General features: G+C 42.0%; 1 protein-coding gene across 4 annotated transcripts in view; it reads right to left on the reverse strand.

Moving 5' to 3' along the window:
* Nucleotides 1-17,743, reverse strand: part of WWP1 (WW domain containing E3 ubiquitin protein ligase 1) — a 136,444-nt gene extending 118,701 nt beyond the window's left edge. For 2 of the 4 annotated variants that reach the window (XM_070802950.1, XM_070802949.1), the window contains exon 1: nucleotides 17,566-17,742. The gene's annotated coding sequence lies outside the window, so the exon portion shown is untranslated. Of the gene's footprint in view, nucleotides 1-17,565 lie in introns of all 4 variants that reach the window. The other 2 variants (XR_011570676.1, XM_070802951.1) reach the window with 2 other exon arrangements.
* Nucleotides 17,744-23,598: the final 5,855 nt, after the last annotated feature.

The following is a 23,598-nucleotide window of genomic DNA, read 5'->3' on the forward strand; positions in this document are numbered from 1 at the left end:
CTCAGCCCAGCAAGTACTCCAGTAAGATCCGTAAAAGAGAAAACAGTTTACTAGACTACAGGGATGCCACCAGACCCTCAGCAAGGGCAATTTTAACAGAGTGGGAGGCCCAGAGGCCAAGCTTCAGAAGCAAATCAACAGCCAGAAACCTCTTCAGATGCGTGATAATAAAGGAAAAGAGATGCAGTCTTAAAGGGAGGGGTACATAGCTTTGTTTTTGAAGACAGAAGAGACCTGAATGGGCTTTCAGGCAGGAAAATGTTGACGTCACAGAGAAGACAATGACTGCTAAGGCAAGATCTCTGAGAAGCACTGGCTGAGATTTAACCCAGAGGCAGAAACACAATCCTTACAAGTGAGACTAGAGAGAGAAAAGAATGGGTGAAAATGCAGGTATCTCCGATATTGGAAAGTTAAGGAGGGGATTAACTGCCAATTCCCTCGGTGAAGGAGGCACTCTGAGGCACTGGGGAATACAACGGTCAATAAACGCAGACAACAATCCCTGTTTTACAAGGGACGTGGTAGGTAAGGAACTCAAGGCAGGCAGCAGCACCCATCCCTGCGTGATTTCCTTTCTTTCCAATTCACCTTCACAGTTCACGCCTACAAGTAAAGCCATGGCAGAACTGCTTAGAGCATAGGGTCTAGACGAGAAACAGGTCTGTTCTAGCTACTAACAAACTATAATATTTGTGGTTATTCAGATGCATTAAGTATACACAGTCTCTGCCACCTCTGTTCATTAAAATTCAGCTAGGGAAAATAACTGGTTTTCTCAAAAAAAAAAGGAAAGCTCTTTATCCAAAGCTCACTAATGACACATTTCTAATCCACTACCAGCTTTCCTCAACGGAGCTGCATGTCAGAATTGCCAGGGGATTCTGCCAGCGGGCCCCAAGTGCTTCTCACAGACACATCTGGGCACCGTGACTTCCTACACATTATTCCTACTGCTCATCTACGTATTTCTAATCATCCCACAAGATTCAGCTCAAGCAAACATAGCACTGTAACCGTGTTTTTTCTTTATCTACCCCCACTACACTGGAAATTTCTTTACTAATTCTCATCTTTATAATTCCAGCCCCTGGCCCACTGCTCATCCCTTACTATACACTCAAAAAACCTGTGCTGAATGAAGATTCACAATGAATGAAATTTTTAACCTGTAGAAATGGTAAAAAGAGTGGCTATGTTAAACAGTATACTTATATAGCATAGAACTGAAACTTTTAAATTAAAATATTAAGGAAAATCCTATACAGGTGGGACCATAAACCACCTGTACCCCCTCCCATCTTGGCCTGGATAATTCTGAGTACCAAGTCCATGCGCAACCTTACCAACATGACAGCCCACAATAAAGTCTCAATTAAAAAACGTTCAATACAAAAGTAGAGGATAATTGTTACCTAAAATGTTCATTTGACTTATTAAATACTCAAATATCCAAAAATATATTAACAAGAGAAGAGCTCATGAAACTCAATACTTTCTGTCCCTAACTATTCAGAATAATTCAGAAGTCATAAGCAAATCCCCAAATCATACATAAAGCAGACTCTAAAAGTCTGGGGGAAAGACAGCTACTTAGAACATGGTACAGATTTTCCCAACAGAAATGCTATAAGTGCTGGTGAGATGCCAAGACCAAGCTACAAGAGCCTAGCAAACCCGTAAGAGCCAGACCACTTGTTATTACGTCGGTGCAAAAATAATTGCGGTTTTGCATTGTTGAACTTTGTCATTTGATAATGGATTACATTCTTCAGTAAATGTGGTTATGTTATACATCATTTTAATGCTCATTTCTCACTTTATGTTTTTTTTGCTAATGACTATTACCTGCCATTTAATTGATATTTATTTTAGACTACAGAAATGATGTTAGACAAAAAGCAAATCGGAGTGATTTTTTTTTTTTTAATTTGAGTTCAAAATGGGTCAGAAAACAGCACAGGCAACTTGCAACATGAACACATTTGGCCCAGGAACTGCTACAAACACACAGTGCAGTGGTGGTTCAAGAAGCTTTGCAAAGGAGATGAGAGCCTTGCAGATGGAGATCACAGTGGCTGGTCATCGGAAGTGGACAATAACCGAATGACAGCAGTCATCAAAAAAAGTTGATCCTCTTACAACTACCTGAGACGTTGCCAAAGAACTCAACATTGACCATTCTACGGTCATTCCTCATTTGAAGCAAACTGGAAAGGTAAAAAGCTCAATAAGTGGGTGCCTCATGAGCTGACTGAAAATCAAAAAAATCATCATTTTTGAAGTGTCATCTTCTCTTATTCTACACAACAACAAACCATTTCTCCATCGGATTGTGACATGCAACGAAAAATGATTTTATACAACAACCAGCAATGGCCAGCTCAGTGGTTAGACCAAGAAGCAGCTCCAAAGCACTCCCTAAAGCCAAACTTGCACCAAGAAAAGGTCAGTGGTCATTGGTCTGCTGCCGGTCTGATCCACTATAGCTTTCTGAATTCTGGCGAAACCATTCCTTCTGAAAAGTATGCTCAGCAAATCAGTGAGATGCTCTGTAAACTGCAACGCCTGCAGCCGGCATTGGCCAACAGAAAGGGCCCCGTTCTTCTCCACAAGGATGTCTGACTGCACACTGCACAACCAACACTTCAGAAGTTGAACTGGGCCACGAAGTGTTGACTCATCTGTCATATTCACCTGACCTCTCACCAACCAACTTACCACTTCTTCAAGCATCTCAACAACTTTTGGCAGGTAAAACGCTTCCACAACCAGCAGGAAGCAGAAAATGCTTTCCAAGAGTTTCTCAAATCCTGAAGCACGAATTTTTATGCTACAACAATAAACAAACTTACTTCTCAGTGGCAAAAATGTGTTGATTTTAACAGTTCCTATTTTGATTCATAAAGATGTGTTTGAGCCTAGTAAAACGATTTACAATTCACGGTCTGAAACCACAATTACTTTTGTACCAATCTACTACTGTCCACAGAGATGTTTCAGAGCTTCCACAAAAGCTTATTTGTATACATATGCAAAAACGAAAGCAAAATTCCAAAATAAACAAATGACATTGAGAAAAAAAAATACCAAAAGCACTTTGCAGTGCTTGACACATGATAAATATTTTTTTTATGATAAACAGTCTTTACCCTAAATTATAGCTATTTTCCCCCAAGACCTTTGATTTCAAACTTTTGTGTTAATCAAATATCTTTATTTTTCTCACTTCATTCTAGACTGTAAATTCCAAGAGTGCAGAGAACTCCTGGCCTATTCACCATGCCTCCCTCAAAGCTTGGCACACAGGAGTGCTTAATACTATTTAGATAATTATATTTGGATACTTACTGTCAACAAAATGAATCTTAAAAAACAACTAAGTAAACTACAGGCGTAAAATCAAATAGCTTTATTTAGTTCTTAGGTGCTCTCTTAAGTGAACCACAGTACTTCTCAAATTGATTTTTTTTCTCCTTTTAAAACTACTTCCAAAATGAAGGAAAAAAGGATAAAAATTCATGTAGAAAACACTCCTTTATTTTTTACATATAAAAATTCATGTAGAAAATACTCCTAGGAGTCACCAGCTTAGCCAACACTGCTCAAGATAAAGTCTCACTAAATGACTGAATGAGACAGGGCATCAGAACTTCTCTGGCCTTGTAATCTTATTAATTCAGAAATGGAGGACAGAACACATGGAGATTTTTCTAGCTCAGAACTGCTTGACTACAAACACTGCCTATTTCATGAAAACAGAGAGTAGCAATCATCCACAATCTTTACATCAACTCAACTTGCAACTGTTTCCATTTTTATACTGTTATTTTCCTCCAATATTGATTATTTTTACAAAGTTGCAATCAAAGCCGTACAAATCATTTTATTTTCTAACTCCAATCTCCCACTTACATATAGTAAGAAGTACTGAATACAAATTTGACTGAGTCCTTGGCCAACATCAGAGAACAACTTAATTGATGCTTGTAGTTTTCACAGTATACCTCTGGCAACAATTTTCTAGAAGGCCACAAGATGGTGATGTTGCTCTCTAAAACAAAGTGTTAGTCACTCAGTCCCATCCAACTCTTTGTGACCCCATGGACTGTAGTCCGCCAGGTTCCTAAGTCTATGGGAATTCTCCAGGCAGGAATACTGGAGTAGGTAGCCATTCCTTTCTCCAGGGGATCTTCCTGAGCCAGGGATCGAACCGGGATCTCCTGCATTGCAGGCAGATGCTACACATTCTGAGCCACCAGGGAAGCGCACCTTTTAAAAATATAATCGAGTATCTTATACCAACTTTCCAAAATACTAATAGTTTTCCTCCACTTCCAAGTAAAGAATATTAAAATGTCTGTACTCTACCTACTAGAAAACATTAATGAGGAAGAAAATATACTCATCAAATTTAGCAGCAACTGTTTTGATTTTCAAGGCAACAGTTACGGTCCTTAAAAACACAGGACTCCAGCACTATTATTGTGTCTTCTATCACACGAATCTTTCCTTCACGCCCTGCTCCATCCCCTCCTTCAGGACACTAAAAACAAAACATGAAAAAAGAAAACATTTTTACTTATTGACTAAGACTCTGATGCTGGGAGGGATTGGGGGCAGGAGGAGAAGGGGACGACAGAGGATGAGATGGCTGGATGGCATCACCGACTCGATGGATGTGAGTCTGAGTGAACTCCGGGAGTTGGTGATGGACAGGGAGGCCTGGCATGCTGCGATTCATGGGGTCGTAAAGAGTTGGACACGACTGAGCGACTGAACTGAACTGAACCTTATTCTAACATAAGTCAACTAACATTGACTAACATAATTTAAAAAAAAAATTCTTTTACTATTTTAAAAGAATTGATACTAAAATGTATTTCCATCAACAAAGGTAAACTACACCAAAATGCAAATGACATAGTTTCTAATCTGCACAATTTCTCAGTTTCTTACACAATATTATGCTTGTAACGGCAAATTACCAAAGCTTTTTTTTTTTTTTTTTTAACCAAAGCTTTTCAAGCAGAAAAATGTTTGCAGTTGGTCATTTTCCCTACACCCTACTGAGTATCAGTAGAAGGCTGGTTTCTCATTCCTGTGGTGCATGAAGTCAATTAAAAGAAAAATCAAATAACAGCATCTTAAAACTTGGGTTCTAAACCTACAGAACCAATTTAAGATAATACTTAAAAAAAAAAAAGCTTCATAAATATACCCCCCTAGGCAGCAGAATAAGATGACAGAGCGTGGCTACGTGAGACTGGCAGCTGGGCAGCACTTATGTGGGGCACCTAAATGACACAGAAACATGGCCAATCTTAAACCTGGAATGTGAATCGTCAGGCCTCTGACTCCAAAAATAGTAAAAATCACAATGACCATTTATTAGGTTCCTATTATTTGTCTTGTTATGTTGCAAAAAAAAGTCCCCCAAACTATCTCTAATGTCCTTCACAGTCTTTACTATTTCTTCTAGCAGGTAAGGAAAATGAGGTTTTAGGAATTTAAGTAAATTGCACAGGGTTACAAAGGGTTACAAAGTCAGAATTTTGAACCCAGATCTCCTGGGCTCAAAGCCAATGCTCTTTCACAACATTTGTGTTACAAAAAGGATAGTAAAAAAAGAAATGCTGAGCTAAACCCAAGACTGAACATGAATAGTCTCCTATATCAATCTGATGTTCTATTCTTTTACTATTTTATCACTTAAGCAACTTTATAATAGGGTGGTTTTGTGGGGCTTTTAAGCTAGGTCACTAAAAATGCTTTCCCTGAAAGTTCAAAAAGTATTTTAAAACAAGGAATGTGTAAAAAGCATAAACACATAACAATGAAGAAGGTAGACTGCTGGGACTGTGTTTAATAAATCATTTCCATGTATTCTGGGAAACAACATCCAGGCCAATGTAACATTCTCACTCTGCAAAGATCAAATTTCAAGTTAATTACATCATGTAACAGTTCATATTTCAAAATGACAAACATTTCCATCAATAATCTGTCATTTCTTTCAAAGTGCAGTATTTTAATAATATGTGCCTATAAAACTTTCCTTCAAATTCAAAAATGTTAAAGGCTTGGTATTTTTCAAATACACAGTATTTGCTCTGAAGTAGCAAAAAGCACCGAGTCACCAATCAGAGCCGAAGCTGAGGCTGAGAGGTGATTGAGAGAACCGCTGAGGGACACACAGAAAGGTTCCTAATGTCAAGGCCAAACCCAGGCCCGCTGCTGAGGCCAGCACCCCTCTGCCCTGCACTGGCCACTAGACAGCACAACCCAAAGCGACATTCACCCCACAACGCGGCCTGCCTATCTCCAAATACATGAAGGCTTCTCAGTTCCCAGCAGGTAAGCAGCCGTGGAGATCTGCTAACTCTCCAGTTTCAAAGTGCCAGTTCCTAGTGTGAGAAGAGCATGCTGGACAATGTCAGCAGAGTCCAAACTTCAGTTCTCCTACTCGGTTGTATTCACCACCCTCTCTGAGGCTTGGTTTTCTTATCTGTAAAATGAAGATATCAACTTATCTTTCGTGAAGGGGAAAAGTGTTACCATTAACTCTAAGACACTGGAATTGTTTCCAGAATGAAATAGAGAAGATGTCTAATAACTGTTAACTTCCTAAACTGGTAACTTCCTAAACTGGTAACTCTCATCACTACCACCACTCCAATACTCTCAATTACTCTGAGAAACTCCACTATTTTTCTGCCATATCAATACTTCCACAACAGTACAGAGGACAGCAGGTTGAGGAGCATGTCCATCACATGACCATGTTGCAAAGAGATACAAAGCAAACTGCCCACATCTGTAGTAAGGATCAGATCAAAACCACACTGAATCACTTGAAGGTACATAGTACTGCAAAACTCTCTACAATTACATGATTTCAAGATACTTTACGGCTACTCCAGTAACAAAACACAGTGCTAATTTACTTTTTACAAAGAATTTTAAACCAGGCTGCTAAGTATGAACTTTCAGATATCCCCATTCTTACAAACTTAACTTCGTAACTCATTTGGCGACAAAAACCGAACTGACCTGAGCTCATCTGGCAGCAAAATTTGATCAGATGTGTGACTATCTACTGTCCTCATTTATCCATAACTAAACATTTGCCAGGGAAAGTATAGAGTGCTTCCCTAAGGTTTTATTGGGGTTTTATATAACAAAGAATATGGAGTAATTACATATTTCTAAAATTAAAAAAAAAAAAGAATTATTTCTATAACACATCTGACACCAAAAACAAGGTATAAACCCATCCTAGTGAATATTTACTCAGTACTGTCAGGTGTAAGTCATGCAATGAATCTACGAATAGGTTTTATTATTACTATTACCATTCTACATGTAAATACCCAGTTTACATACACTGAAACTAGGGTCTAATCTAAGGCCATCTTCACCAAGGTCACTGTGCCGTGTGTGCTTAGTCTCAGCCATAACTGACTCTTTGCAACCATGGACTATGGAGCTCACCAGGCTCCTCTGTCCACGGGGATTTTCCAGGCAAGAATACTGGAGTGGGTAGCCTATCCCTTCTCCAGGGGATATTCCCAACCCAGGTGTCGAATCCGGATCTCCTGCACTGCAAGCCGACTCTTTACCGGCTGAGCTACCTGGGAAGCCAAACCAATAAATAAGTGCCAGAATTGAAGTCTAGGTTTGTTTAACTTGAAGGCCTAAGCTCTTAAACAGTTTAGCTAATACTTTACAGGAAAATTAAGTCACAATGAAATTTTTTAAAACAAATTATAATTACCAAAAACTTCTAATGTAGCACACTGAAATTCCTGAGTATGATGTACACTTTCCTTTCTGGGTAGTCACATCTAAACATCAACACATTTCACAGCCTGAAGGACAAAAAGAGATGAGTTTATTGTCACTTTTTTTCCCAAAGAACTGGTCAGTCAGTGGAAATAGACGAAAACAATAGGCTCCTTAAACAAATGCCAACTGATCCTTTCCACTGAAACTTAGAAAGAATCATGGGTTTAGCATGTTTTTTAACCACAATATGTACTAAGACGATAAAAATAAGGTTGATACGTAGCTTAAGTTTTTCCGGGAACAGCCCCAATGTAAAGACCTGCTGTTCCAACGAGAGAGAGGATCACAGGACTGAGGAGGGTCACAGTCACACAGATGCAAGTCGTCAGGACCACTGCTCTGAACACAAGTCAGAGAAAAGAAGCTTCAAGGCTTTGTTGTTGTTTTTTTCTTTTGGATTGATCGATTTAAAATTTAAACTTTCTCTCACGACTTTCTTCTCAAATCAATATCCTTATTCAAAGCAATGGCTTTTCTCCACAAAAGACACATCATGGCCCCATTCAAACTACTTTCTACCCAAAAGAAAAAATTCCAAATTAAACACACTTCATTCAAAATCTCCATTTCTGAGTAGCTTAATTTCTCTTAAGTGAAAAGCAGGAAGATTACTGGATAAATAATCATAGTATCTAACTTAACTGTTTCAGCTAAGCCAGTTTTTAAAAAAGAAATACTTTCATTCATAAAAACATATTTTGTAGAAATATAGGGAAACTTTTTAAACAAGGACTCGTGATGGGTGCCTCTTTCAGGGTTACTTCTCTTGCCTGCTTCTCACTGTAATTTCTATGTATTAGGCTTCTGTAGGTTGCTTGGACCAAGTCCTTGACAATTGTCTTGCTCATACTCAGTCTTTCAGTTGTGCCCGACTCTTTGCAAGCCTACAGACTGTAGCCCACCAGGCTCCTCTTTCCATGGGATTTTCCAGACAAAAATACTGGCGTGGGTTTCCATTTCCTCCTCCAGAGGATCTTTCCAGACTTGGGATTAAACCCTCACCTCCTGCATTGCAGGTGGATTCTTCACCCATTGAGCTGCCTGGGAAGCCGGACAACTATCTGAAAGGTTCAGATGTTAAGTTCTCCTTGTATTTACATTATACATATATATTTCTTGGGCTCCAAAAGCACTGTGGACAGTGACTGCAGCCATGAGATTAAAAGATGTCTGCCCCTTGGAAGAAAAGCTATGACAAACCTAGACAGCATATTCAAAAACAGAGACATTACTTCGCTGACAAAGGTCTGTATAGTCAAAGCTTGGTTTTTCCAGTAGTCATGTACAGATGTGAGAGCTGGACAATAAAAAAGGCTGAGCACCTAAGAACTGATGCTTTCAAAATGTGGTGCTGGAGAAGATTCTTGAGAGTCCCTTGGACTGCAAGGAAATCAAACCAGTCAATCCTAAAGGAAATCAACCCTGAATATTCACTGGAAGGACTGAAGTTGAAGCTCTAATACGTTGACCACTTGATGCAAAGAGCCGACTCAATGGAAAAGACCAATATTTGCTGGCAAAGACTGAAGGTGGGAGGAGAAGCGGACGACAGAGGATGAGATGGTTGGATGGCATCACTGACTCGGTGGACATGAGTTTGGGCAGAATTTGGGAGATGGTGAAGGACAGGTAAGCCTGGTGTGCTGCAGTCCATGGGGCTGTGAAGTCGGACATGACTGAGTGACCGAACAACAATTTATTGAATCCTACAGGTTAAAAAATGGTCTCAAAGAACATGAGAACCCCAAATTATCCATTCAGTTTATACCAACAGCTCTCAAACTAACTTGTACAAAATCATCTGAGGTATTTACTAAAAATGAAGATTCCTGAGCTCCACTAGGAACATACCACAGATATTGAAGAGTACAGAACCTACATTTAACCAATATGTTGGTAAACCAGACGACCATGATACAGGGACTGCACCTCAACAACTTATGACCCACTCTGTACTTCAGCCAATGACGCTGTGAACAGTTTCTTGTTCCCAGACTGTATAGCCAAACCATCACCAGCTGATATACTGCAGCCCTGCTGAGTCAGTGTCTTTCTCAGATTCACTCTTAACCTTTCAGCAACTTATTTTTTAAGCTAAGAGGTGAGATTTGACATGCAGCTCTGCCTATGCCAAACTAAACTACATCTGTCCTTGAGAAATGAGTGGCTCACAGAAAATTTTCAACTTGTTAATAATAATGAATTGAGGGCAGTAAAAATGGTTCAAGGGCTGCTAATGTCCAATGGACCACATTTTCTTTCTGCTTTATAATAATATTTCAATGAATCCTTACAAAAACTCAGAAGATATTTTTTTTCCTTTTACAGAAGAAGAAACTGAGGTAACACTGCTATTAACAATCACTGACAGAACTCAGGTGTGCCTGACTCTAAAGCTACAGCTCCTGACCCACATGCAGGAATGCACACATTTAATTCTTAAACTGATTTTAAGAGCAGAAAGATCTAATTTATTTACTTCTAAGGTAAAATAAGTATGCCCTAATTTATACAGAGCAAGTTCATTTGACTAATTCTCCTCCCCATACTAACTAAACACAAAGCGTGGTTCACCGTGGCAAGCTGGAGCTAAGGTACGACAGGAGTATCGGACTTCAAGTCAGGACGCAAGGCAGTTTGCTTCTACCCGTCCCGTGTGGCCCTAATTACGGGTATACTAAACAGCTATCAAAGAACTTGTTTTCCTTAGTTAAATAAAAAGCTATCACACCAGCAATTCTGTTAATGCTAGCATATTTTTAAACCACTCATGTAATTTAGGACAGGGAGGAGGGTCATAAAGAAACACCTTAAGGTAATTCGATCTACACCTTTCTCTGTGCCCTAGCTGCTCCTATTTATATAAATAATGTTTCTCAGTGCGTACACTCAATTACCAAGTTCTGCCCACAAGAGCCAACATCCTACTATACTCAGAAATTTGCAAAGAGATTTGTACCAGGAGGCAGAAATCTATTCAAAATTAAAAAATGCTCCAAATCTACACCTAAATTCTTCAAATGAAATATACTGATTCATTATTCTATGCAGAAGCTATAATAACAACAAAACATACATTTAATTTCTTCATTCCATAGTTAGCCATAATATTACTTAGCATATAACTCGAACTAAAAAAAAAAAAAAAAACATACTACTGAGATAGTGACAGTGAGATACAGGACTTCCATTCCAGTCTCCAAAAGGAAAGAATATTCTCTCCATTCTAACACTCTCCAAGAAAGGGCAGCTTATCCTAAACTTTTCCCAACACTGCAAACAGACAATACTATTTGTGAGGCACCATTTTGCTCAAGGCTAGTTAAGGCCAGGAGCTCTGCTACCCCAGGTCTGGCATTGAATCACAAGGACTAATGGATCTCTGTCTATGCACGGGATGCTGACTGGGATTTGTCTGATCCAAACGGTTAACCTGAGTAAATCACTGCTTCAGAGGGGCCTGAGCTCTGGATCTAGAACTTTCTTACCCTGAAGTACAGCAAGTCGATCCTGCCCATTATGGTGGCACACTGGGTCAAACCCCAGAGACCGCAAACTTTCTCTTCTTTTCTACCCCAGGACAACTGGCTATTCCCATCTGTGTAACAAGCCAAACACACTATCATTTGCACTTGAGACTCAGCTTTCCATCTGACAGGCCCAGACTCCAAGAACTGAAAGTATCAGGCAGCTCAAGTCTCAGCCGCCAAAATAGTTTTCCAGAAGCCCGATTCCCGGGATTCACATACTTGTCTAGTCCCTTTCCCTTGAATCTGGGCTGGACCTGTGACCTGCTTTAACCAACAGAATGTGGCAGAAATAAAACTAGGCTGGTTCCAAGCCTATGCCTTAAGAAGTTCTGGTGGCTTCTGCTTTTGCACTCCTGGAAGCCCTAAGCCACTATGTGAGGCCAGCAATCCTGGAAAGGCCAATGGAGAAAACTGGCCCTGAGACAAGTCTGTGTGGTAAATGAGACAGAGGAAGAGAAAGAGAGAGAAGACCAGCACCTAAATGGATGCTAGCCATTAAGCTATCACCGGCAAAACCAGCACAACTGCTCAAGTGGCCCAGCCTGGGAGAGCAAACTTGCAAACCAAAAACAAAAAAGAAAGGACAACAAAAAAGAAAAACCCCAAAAACAACCTCCCCGCCAAAAATCTGGTTGTTTAGTCACTTATTTTCACGTTTGTTACACAGTAAGTAACCTGAAACAAGGCTCCTCTGTTCCCCTTGTCTTTCTGCATCACTTGTTCAAAACCCAGAAAAAACGACAAAGGTAAATTATCACAATCCGAACTATTCACACAATCCCAGAAGACTACGTCCGTGCCCTTCCCGCGGTCAGAACCTCCCCTTAGCTCCCTGAACCCAGAGCGCAGGCTCCCGGGCCATCCTCGCGGCCCTGCCCGCCCAGCCCTGAGACCCCGGCCAACCAGGCAGCAGGGACACCGCGGAGTGCTGTGAGCAAATGACAGGCTCCAGGAGAGTCAAGGCAGATGTGGGTCTTTCTTTGTTCAGTTCAGTGGCTCAGTCGTGTCCGACTCTTTGTGACCCCATGAATCGCAGCACGCCAGGCCTCCCTGTCCATCACCAGCTCCCAAGAGCTTACCCAAACCCCTGTCCATTGAGTCGGTGATGCCATCCAACCATCTCATCCTCTGTCATCCCCTTCTCCTCCTGCCCTCAATCATTCCCAGCATCAGGGTCTTTTCAAGTAAGTCAGCTCTTCGCATCAGGTGGCCAAAGTATTGGAGTTTCAGCTTCAACATCAGTCCTTCCAATGAACACTCAGGAGTGATCTCCTTTAGGATGGACTGGTTGGATCTCCTTGCAGTCCAAGGGACTCTCAAGAGTCTTCTCTGACACCACAGTTCAAAGAATCAATTATTCGGTGCTCAGCTTTCTTTATAGTCCAACTCTCACATCCACACATGACTACTGCAAAAACCAAAGCCTTGACTAGACAGACCTTTGTTGGCAAAGTAATGTCTCTGATTTTTAATATGCTGTCTAGGTTGGTCAGACCTAGACAGCAAATTCCTAACAAACCTTAGGAATTACCTGACAAATGGCTTTACAAAATATACGCCCCAAAAGTCATTTAAACATATGAATTTAAAATGTATCCTAAGAGCTTTTAAGGTAAATTTCTTTTTAAATGATAAAGCTTCTTACATACTGGCAAAAACTGTGAAGTATCATGATACACACTTTTGAAAATCAGATCCTGATTTATATGCTTCCAAAATACAAATATTCATTTTAAAAAGCTTATAAAAGAACTTCTAATGTAAAAACAGGTGAATTAAAACCAACAGATTTTTAAAAGGAAATTAATATCTACATTTCACCAATGTATTTTTCAGACAAGAAATCACCTTTTGCTTTTTCCTTGATAGAAGGATAACTACTTGTGATAAATACTTAAAATTTTCAAATTTACGTTACCAATAGCAACTACAATGAAGGTACCATTTTAATACAAAGGAAGAAACAGACAAGCTCAGATCTACACAGTAAAAAAAGTTTTGTTTTTTTTTTTAAAGTAAAAAAGTTTACCACAGGTTCCAAACAGGTAAATTCAAATTCCTCACATAAAATCTTCAGTTAAATTTCCATTTTAGATGAAGAGTTGATGGGAAAAGAATACTGACTCAGGAACAAAAAGATGGGTTTTAGCTCTAGTTCTAATTTTAGCCACTTGCTAGCTTGCTTGCCATATATCCTGGAAACTTCATGTTTTTTTCACTTGGGCTTCACTGTCTTCATCTAAAAGGCAATTATTCCTGACACACCTACTGCTCAGCTGTCATGAGAATCAAATGATGACGTATATAACCCATGATGAAAACATGTAAAATACTGTAATATATAAAATATGATATCCTTCTTAGCACCAGCAGGGAGTAAAAAAACCACCCCTGTATGTGCTTTTTATCAGACATTTTTCCTCCACTGTGTATTACCAGCTGCATGTGTGGGTGCGTGCTAAGTCGTCGCAGTCGTGTCGGACTCCTTGCGACCCCACGGACTGTAGCCCACCAGACTTCTCTGTCCATGGGGTTCCCCAAGCAAGAACACTGGAGTGGGTTGCCACACCCTTCTCCATGGACTACTAGCTAGTTATTTCTATAACCACCACTAAGGCTAATTTATTAGTGTATAGTGCTTGTTATTATTACATCATATTTTTATAGAAAGAGTAAAAAAGATCCTAGCCTTTCTAATAATTATGGAATCAAAGTTTCCAGAGCTATAAAGGATACTGTGTAATAACTTACTCTGGTTCCCTACCAAGAAGACAATCCTATAGAGGCAGAAAAGTCAACCGTTTACTAATCAAATTACACTTTAACCATAACATGCAGCATTAGCTACTTAATCCAACGAAAAAAAAATCGCTGACTAGGTCTCCACACTTCAGTATTCTGTAAAGTTTTAATTTTTACTTAATAAAGTGTTCCTGAATGAAGAACTATTCTCTAGTAGGAACACCTGAATATAGAAGATAAAAGTTCTTAAAAGTTCTTATTCCACTTACTTCCCCTCCAGCCCCACCTCTCCAACCCAAAGTGAGATACAAAGGAAATAAATGAGAGCAGGACTGTTTTGGTATTCCTATCTGATCTCCATATACCCAACTCACCTATCAGTCTCACTAGCTCCCCTGTACATAGAAAACAGGAAAGGTACAGACAGTCTAATAAAAATCTAAAACCCAAGAATCACAAAATGTTAAGAACTGGAAGGAACCTCCCAGTTTCCCTACTGATGAGGTCACTTAAAGATAGTGATTGCATTCAACTGATGGTAAATCGGTTGTACACATTTCCAGACAAGAAAACCATCACTGTCCATCAACTCCTGATTCTACTTTACCCATTCGCTAACTGAAACACTTGAGACAAATCACTTAACTTCTTGGATTAGTTGGTTCTGTAACTGAATAGTAAATAAGTTAGTCAAAATTCTCGGTAAGTGAAAAACCACAAGTCTAAGGAGACACTGTCACTAGATGTGCCTACCTCTCTACAGCAGAGGTTCTTACTGGTAATAGGAAACATCTGAAGGTTCTATTGTTTTAAAAGGTCCCCAGTAACTCTAAGCACTGCTCCCAACCCACCAGCCTATAGGTTCCATGAAGGAGATTTAGGTGGTCCAGACTCCTCGAAAATTATCCACAAAGCACAGGTATATATGGAAATTTTCCAGGCCAGCAGATTTCTTTAGTTTCAGCAAGGGTTACTAATCCCTGAAAGGTTGAGAACTACCTGAAAACTACCGCTGTAAAGTAGGCTGAAGATAAAGCTTCTGTGGATGTTGTTCAAAATGTACCACTATTCTCTCAACCAGCCTGGATCAGAACCTCAGTTACTTTACTTTCTTTTCTCTCTCATTATCAAATTCTGTCTATTCTACTTCCTTCCTCCATCCCTACTACTGCCAGTAGAGTTGACACCCTGACACCTTTGACCACAGCAATGACGTCTGTTGTACCTCCAAGTTCTACTTCAATTCATGCTACAAGCTGCTGCCAGATTAATCCTCTGAAAACAAAGCTTTAATCATTTCCTTCCCAACTCAAAAATCATCTGTAAAACCCCCGTCACCTACTAAATCCAAGGTTACATGCCCAGCTTTAAAAACAGCCCATAAACTGGTTGAAATTTTTACTTGAAGCTTTACCACCCATTATGCATGCATGTGTATTAAGTTGCTTCAGTCGTGTCTGACTTTCTGCAACCCTACAGATTATAGCCCGCCAGGCTCCTGCATCCATGGGATTCTCCAGACAAGAATACTGGAGTGGGTTGCCATGCCCTCCTCCATGGGATCCTCCTGACCCAGGGACTGAGCCCACATCTCTTACATTTCCTGCACTGACAGGTGGGTTCTTTACCACTAGTGCCACTTGGGAGGCCCCTTATATTGGCACTGCTAAGTTATATTTCATCCAAACATACTTGCCTCTTCCCCAAATGTATGAACTCTGAGCTCTCTTAATCCCTTCTCTCTGCCTGGATTCCCAGCCTATCAAAAGTCTATAGTCATTCTTCAAACCAAAGATTTCAAAAACCAGAAGCTCTATGAAATAACCCCTCTAATTCTCACCTTGAAATAAGATGTGAGCTCTAACCCCTATGAATCTGAATTCAATATGATTCAGATTCTTTTAATGTTATGTATTAAAAGACAAATTAGACATTTGTGTACAGAACTTCCTGCCTAACTAGTCCTTGAAGGCAGAAAGTGTTAACACCCTCATCTTCATATTCCCCCAAATACACTGCAGTCATGCAGTAGATGCTTAATAATCGTGTAAGGAAGTAGAAGAAATTTCAGCCTTCACAGGATAAGCAGATTATTATCTCTTGAAGGCAGAGACCTTACATGCAACATTCTAGCTTCCAAAAATGTAACCTTTTGTTACTGCCTTTCAAAGCCCCTATGTGGTAGGTCATATAAAGTTTTGCATTATAAGGGAAGACCCATTTAAAAATGTTAATAAGCTACCTGAGAAAGAAAGGTTTTCCCACATACTTTACACTTCTCAATTTGAAGAGCTCCCAACACTGTTTTCAATTTAAAAAATATTAACTATTTATGAAAAGTGATAAATTCAGCCACAGATAATTATCTACTTTATGACTAAAAACAAGTCATATAAATAAAAGAATGCCTTCCTTCTTTAAAAGGTCCATTTCGCTTACATAATACATACAGACTTAATGAGACAGGTAGAGTGGATTTACACATAAGCATGAACCCTTGCAGAAATGTACATACAACTGTACACCAGGTATTTCAGGCAAAAAACAAAAATCCAAAGAGAAGGAAGGTAACTTTGGACTGTATCCTTTACACTACTATTACCAGTAACATTTTAAAGCAGAAACTCACATCTTTTGCACACTAGCTACACAGAGAGAGAAAAACCAAGCAAACAGGAAAAGAAAGCCACATGAAAAGCCCTGGAAAAAATTTTTATCCTGGAAGAGCAAAAATGCAAACGTAACAAATACTTTTCTTCTTTGGTGATGAAGGTTTCATAGAATCACGGTGAAGCAAAGGAAGCTCAACTCCGAAACCTATGGAGCAAAGAAAAGGCTGGTTGTGCACAAGACGGATGGTTTAAAGGCTGCAAAAAGCAATGGGCAGATGACAAAAAATTTCTAAATGTCTAAAGAGACGAAAAGGAGAAAGGTCCGAGTCACAATAAGATAAGGACGAGTAAAAACTGCAAGGTCACTGGGACCCAGCAGGTCACAAAGGTGGAGGTGGGGGTTGCGTTGGGGGGGAGCCGCAGAGTCGGGGAAGAACCGGTGGCGATAACATGTCAGGAAAAAAAAAAAAGGCGTTGTGAGGCGGGGACCCTCGCCTCGGGACGGCGGAACTGAGGTGGAAGCCGGGGCAGCGAGCCCCCGGACGAGGGCTCTGAGGGGAGGCGAGGAGTAGGCAGGGAGCGGGCCGAGGAAGCCCGAGGACCGCGGCTGCCGAGTCACGGAAGCTCCGGGCGCCCGTCTCGTCAGCTCGGGCCCGGACCCGCGACCCCACCTCAAAGCACTGCCGGCCGCCGGGCCCCGACGGCCCTCGGGGGGTTCCCGCCCCGGGGCGGGCCGCGCTGGCCCCGGGCGCCGCCTGAGGGGGTCTCTGCCTGAGGGGGTCCCGGCCCGCGCCCCCGCGCCCCCGCGCCCCCGCGCGCCGCGGCGTCCTCACCCGGCGCGAAGCCGTCGGCTCCCGGCGGCCCCGGCGGCGGCGCCTCCTCCACAGGCGAGCGCCCTCAGCCTTCGGCGCCCAAAACCGCCATCTCTCAGCAGGCGCGGCGGCGGCGGCGGCAGCGACCCAGGCGGCGGCCCCGGCAGCCCAGGCCGCCCGCAGCCACTAGGAACCCGCTCGCCGCGCTCACCGACACCCGCCCCTCCCCCCACCCCGCCCCGGCCTCGCACCGCCCCCAGCCGGCCCCACGCCTCCCCGCCCGGGAGCGCGCCGCGTGCCCGCGCAGCCGGCGCCGCTCCCCAAGCGCGCGCGCGCCCCGCCACCTACGCCCCGCGCCGGCCCGGGCTCAGTGCTTCCAAGCCCGGACCCGGAATCCGGCTCCCCGCGAGCATGCGCAGCGAGGGAGCGCCCCGGCCCCCCCGCCCCGCCTTCACCGCGGCCGCCTGTGGAGAACTCCGCCCCTCCGGGTCTTCGAGGCGGGCGAGGAAGGGGGAAGGCCAGCCAATGGGAGGTAGGGGGCGGGGCCTGAGCCTGTGCAAGGGGCGGGACCGCCGCCGAGATTTGGGAGGAGGCTTCTGGAAGCCAGACGTGGGTGTTGCGGGCTGGACTTTCTGGTTCACGGCCGAACGGGTGCCTGGCTTCCAGTAAGGCTCACGGGGCCGTGGAGTTCTTCCCTTGATCGCTTTACGCAAAAGGAGGCTGTTAATACTCCGTGATCTCGCTGAGTGTTTGACCCAGAACCATTGCAAGAGTAAATAATTGCATTTAGCACATGGTCATACCAGAAGACTTTTGCTACTAACCTAAACATTCACTCCCCTAACCCCACAAGCTCCAACGCTTTGGCCATCTGATGAGAAGAACCGACTCATTGGAAAAGACCCTGATGTTGGAAAAGATTGAAGCCGGGAGGAGAAGGGGACAACAGAGGATGAGATGGTTGGATGGCATCACAGACTGGATGCACATGAGTTTGAGCAAGCTCTGGAAGTTGGTGATGGACAAGGAGGGCTGGCGTCCTGTAGTCCATGGGATTGCAAAGACTCGGACAGGACTGAGCAACTGAACTGAAATGAACCCCACTAGAGTACAGTGATAAATACTAAGCAAGAGCTTGTGTACGTGCAATTAATCCAAACAGCAGTTCCATAAGAATGGTCCATTATCCTCGTTAATGAGTTCACTTTCATGCATTGAAGAGGGAAATGGCAACCCACTCCAGTGTTCTTGCCTGGAGAGTCCCAGGGACGGGGGAGCCTGGTGGACTGCCGTCTCAGTTCAGTTCAGTCGCTCAGTCGTGTCTGACTCTTTGCGACCCCATGAATCGCAGCACGCCAGGCCTCCCTGTCCAACTCCCGGAGTTAACTCAGACTCACATCCATCGAGTCAGTGATGCCATCCAGCCATCTCATCCTCTGTCGTCCCCTTCTCCTCTTGCCCTCAATCCCTCCCAGCATCAGAGTCTTTTGCAATGAGTCAACTCTTCGCATGAGGTGGCCAAAGTACTGGAGTTTCAGCTTTAGCATCATTCCTTCCAAAGAAATCCCAGGGCTGATCTCCTTCAGAATGGACTGGTTGGATCTCCTTGCAGTCCAAGGGACTCTCAAGAGTCTTCTCCAACACCACAGTTCAAAAGCATCAATTTTTCAGTGCTCAGCTTTCTTCACAGTCCAACTCTCACATCCATACATGACTACTGGAAAAACCACAGCCTTGACTAGGCAGACCTTTGTTGGCAAAGTAATGTCTCTGCTTTTGAATATGCTATCTAGGTTGGTCATAACTTTCCTTCCAAGGAGTAAGCGTCTTTTAATTTCATGGCTGCAGTCACCATCTGCAGTGATTTTGGAGCCCAAAAAAATAAAGTCTGACACTGTTTCCACTGTTTCCCCATCTATTTCCCATGAAGTGATAGGACCAGATGCCATGATCTTAGTTTTCTGAATGTTGAGCTTTAAGCCAACTTTTTCACTCTCCACTTTCACCTTCATCAAGAGGCTTTTGAGTTCCTCTTCACTTTCTGCCATAAGGGTGGTGTCATCTGCATATCTGAGGTTATTGATATTTCTCCTGGCAATCTTGATTCCAGCTTGTGCTTCTTCCAGTCCAGCATTTCTCATGATGTACTCTGCATATAAGTTAAATAAGCAGGGTGATAATATACAGCCTTGATGTACTCCTTTTCCTATGGAACCAGTCTGTTGTTCCATGTCCAGTTCTAACTGTTGCTTCCTGACCTGCATACAGATTTCTCAAGAGGCGGGTCAGGTGGTCTGGTATTCCCATCTCTTGAAGAATTTGCCACAGTTTATTGTGATCCACACAGTCAAAGGCTTTGGCATAGTCAATAAAGCAGAAATAGATGTTTTCTGGAACTCTCTTGCTTTTTCCATGATCCAGTGGATGTTGGCAATTTGATCTCTAATTCCTCTGCCTTTTCTAAAAGCAGCTTGAACATCAGGAAGTTCACGGTTCACATATTGCTGAAGCCTGGCTTGGAGAATTTTGAGCATTACTTTACTAGTGTGTGAGATGAGTGCAATGGTGCAGTAGTTTGAGCATTCTTTGGCATTGCCTTTCTTTGGGATTGGAATGAAAACTGACCTTTTCCAGTCCTGTGGCCACTGCTGAGTTTTCCAAATTTGCTGGCATATTAAGTGCAGCACTTTCACAGCATCATCTTTCGGGATTTGAAATAGCTCCACTGGAATTCCATCACCTCCACTAGCTTTGCTCATAGTGATGCTTTTCTAAGGTCCACTTGACTTTACATTCCAGGATGTCTGGCTCTAGATGAGTGATCACACCATCGTGATTATCTGGATCGTGAAGATCTTTTTTGTACAGTTCTTCTGTGTATTCTTGCCACTTCTTCTTAATATCTTCTGCTTCTGTTAGGTCCATACCATTTCTGTCCTTTATCAAGCCCATCTTTGCATGAAATGTTCCCTTGGTATCTCTAATTTTCTTGAAGAGATCGCTAGTCTTTCCCATTCTGTTGTTTTCCTCTATTTCTTTGCATTGATCGCTGAAGAAGGCTTTCTTATCTCTTCTTGCTAGTCTTTGGAACTCTGCATTCAGATGTTTATACCTTTCCTTTTCTCCTTTGCTTTTCGCTTCTCTTCTTTTCACAGCTATTTGTAAAGCCTCCCCAGACAGCTGTCTATGGGGTCGCAAAGAGTCGGACACGACTGAAGTGACTTAGCAGCAGCAGCAGCAGTCTGGAGAAGAGCTCTTGGCTCTGTGTCTTGCTTTTAGAACCCAGGCTACCCTGCAGATAAAAAAGTAATGACCACGTTACTCACAAGATGAACTGATCCTCTACGTCAGAGAAATAATAAAAGTCATCCAGCATGGATTTCTACAATTTGTGCCCAGTTGCCTCACCCAAACTCCATAAATTACCTGTGTCCACACCCAAGCTTACTCTTTTTCCTCTATCTCAGGCTGGGTGTCTCTGCTCCCCTCCAAGTGAACCTCTCCACTGCCTGATCCCCACTGTGAAGCCCTCCTTGGCATATCTTTAACATTATCCCTAACCCTAACCCTAACTTTCCAGGATAATTAGGTAAGACTTTTGTGTCTGAAAGCTTCCCTTGACTTTAAAACTTCTTTCTGGTTCTCTGTTTTCTTCCATCATAACTAAGCCTTTGAAAGAATTGTGTATCTAGAACATTGCATTTCTTGAATATTTGTAGGATTCAGCAAAAAATCTTTTAAATAAATGCACATTGTCTTCCTCTCTACTCCATCAGTTCCTACCCTCTGACTTCCTACTTGAATCTCACGCAAGCTGTATCCACAATGATTATTCTAACACATACTTTGGAGCGCATGACTCCACTGCTTAAAATCTTTCATTGGCTCATCAGCGCTTTTGAGACAAAAATTAACACAATCTTCAAGGCTTCTTTCATGTTCATGGGCTTTTCCCTCCTGTTAGGACAAAGTCTTCAAAGTTCCTGACTATACTCACTCATCTCTACTTTGAAGAGTACTGTTTCCTCTAACCTTTCCCTCACCTTTTTGCTTGTCCAGCTCCTTTAAAAATAAACTCAAGAACATGCTGGCAAGTGTGCTCTGAGACGTAAACCCACACATTCCTGGCCAAGGTCTGTGCTCCATCTGCTGCACACAGAGGCCTCCTCCCACTTCTTGCTCTCCTTACGGCTCTCCAGAGTCCTCAGTTTTCACCTCTGCTGAGCTCCATTCAGAAGTTCCCAGTACTCACCAGGGCCCCTAAGTTGATAGCCAACATTGGACCAGCCTTTCATTATTAAATGTTTCTTTGGTGTTCAAATGAACACTATTATAAGTACCTTTTCACAAATCACTGCCCATGTCCTAACTTACTGCCATAATTTATATGCTTAAAAGTAATTGAAGATGTGAACAATTTTAGCCCTCTTGAAATATATTGGCAAGTTACCTTTCAGGAAGGACGTCAGTGTAGGTATCACATTGCCTGGAATAAAAAACACACCTCTGCCACCCAGCATCACATTCAGATTTTCATGGATTCTGGGTGCTTTTACTTGGGCCTCTTCCTCCATAAAGTAATATTTAAAATTATATTTATAACTGCATTGAAACAAAGATAGCATACTGGTAATATACATTAAAACATTTCTTTGGCCTAAGCATTCATTTTTTCTTTCTGATTTTAAAAGACAGTAAAACATTATAGTGAAAGTCACTTAGTCATGTCTGACTCTTTGCAACCCCATGGACTATAAAATCCATGGAGTTCCCTAGGCCAGAATACTAGTGTGGATGGCCTTTCCCTTCTCCAGGGACTCTTCCCAACCCAAGGATCGAACCCAGGTCTCCCATATTGCAGGCAAATTCTTTACCAGGTGAGCCACCAGGGAAGCCCAAGATTACTGGAGTGGGTAGCCTATCCCTTCTCCAGTCAATTTTCCCAACCCAAGAATCCAACTGGAGTCTCCTGCATTGCAGACAGATTCCTTACCAACTGAGCTATGAGGGAAGCCCTATGGCCCTCTGAAAGTCTGGTTAGCCTGAGGCACTGTACTTATCTTGTCAATTGAATAAGTCAACACTCCTGCTTCGTATGAGCTATGAGGTTTGGCCAAAATCTTTAGTCTGTGCCTCAACCAAAAAGTTGGTTTAATACCACCACATGATGTTGTAGTAAAAAGAAAATGAGTTGCTACAAATAAAATAACTAGAACTACGTGGCACATAATAAGTTACTGATATTATAATTTTCATTCTCAGTTTTCCCACACCACCATATGAGAGTATGTGATTATCCTTCTTCACTGTGCCAAAGTCATCATGATATAAGTCTTATCTGGGTATATTCTCTTCACAGGGCAAAAATGGTATCTTATTGTTGGTCCATTATCCATTTTATTGCTAGAGTATTCACAAAAATCAATTTATACAATGTAGATATTGATGTATATATAATGCATATATTGTAATGTACAATTACAATATATAATTAGATGTGATGTACAATTTATATAATGTAGATATTGATGATATAAATGTAGATACATTTATATAGTGTGGATACTGGCTTAAAACTCAACATTCAAAAAACTAAGATCATAGCATCTGGTCCCATAATTTCATGGCAAATAGGTGGGGAAACAATGGAAACAGTGACAAACTTTATTTTGGGGGCTCCAAAATCACTGAAGATGGTGACTGAAGCCATGAAATTAAAAGAAGTTTGCTCCTTGGAAGAAAAGATATGACCAACCTAGACAGCATATTAAAAAGCAGAGATATTACTTTGCCAACAAAGGTCCATCTAGTCAAAGCTATGGTTTTTCCAGTAGTCATGTATGGATGTGAGATTTGGACCATAAAAAAGCTGAGCGCTGAAGAATTGATGTTTTTGAACCGTAGTGTTGGAGAAGATTCTTGAGAGTCCCTTGGACTGCAAGGAGATCCAACCAGTCCATCCTAAAGGAGATCACTCCTGTGTGTTCATTGGAAGGATTGATGTTGAAGCTGAAACTCCAGTACTTTGGCCACCTGATGCGAAGAGCTGACTTA

This window comes from Bos indicus, chromosome 14 (genome assembly GCF_029378745.1).
Source record: "Bos indicus isolate NIAB-ARS_2022 breed Sahiwal x Tharparkar chromosome 14, NIAB-ARS_B.indTharparkar_mat_pri_1.0, whole genome shotgun sequence".
NCBI lineage: Eukaryota > Metazoa > Chordata > Mammalia > Artiodactyla > Bovidae > Bos > Bos indicus.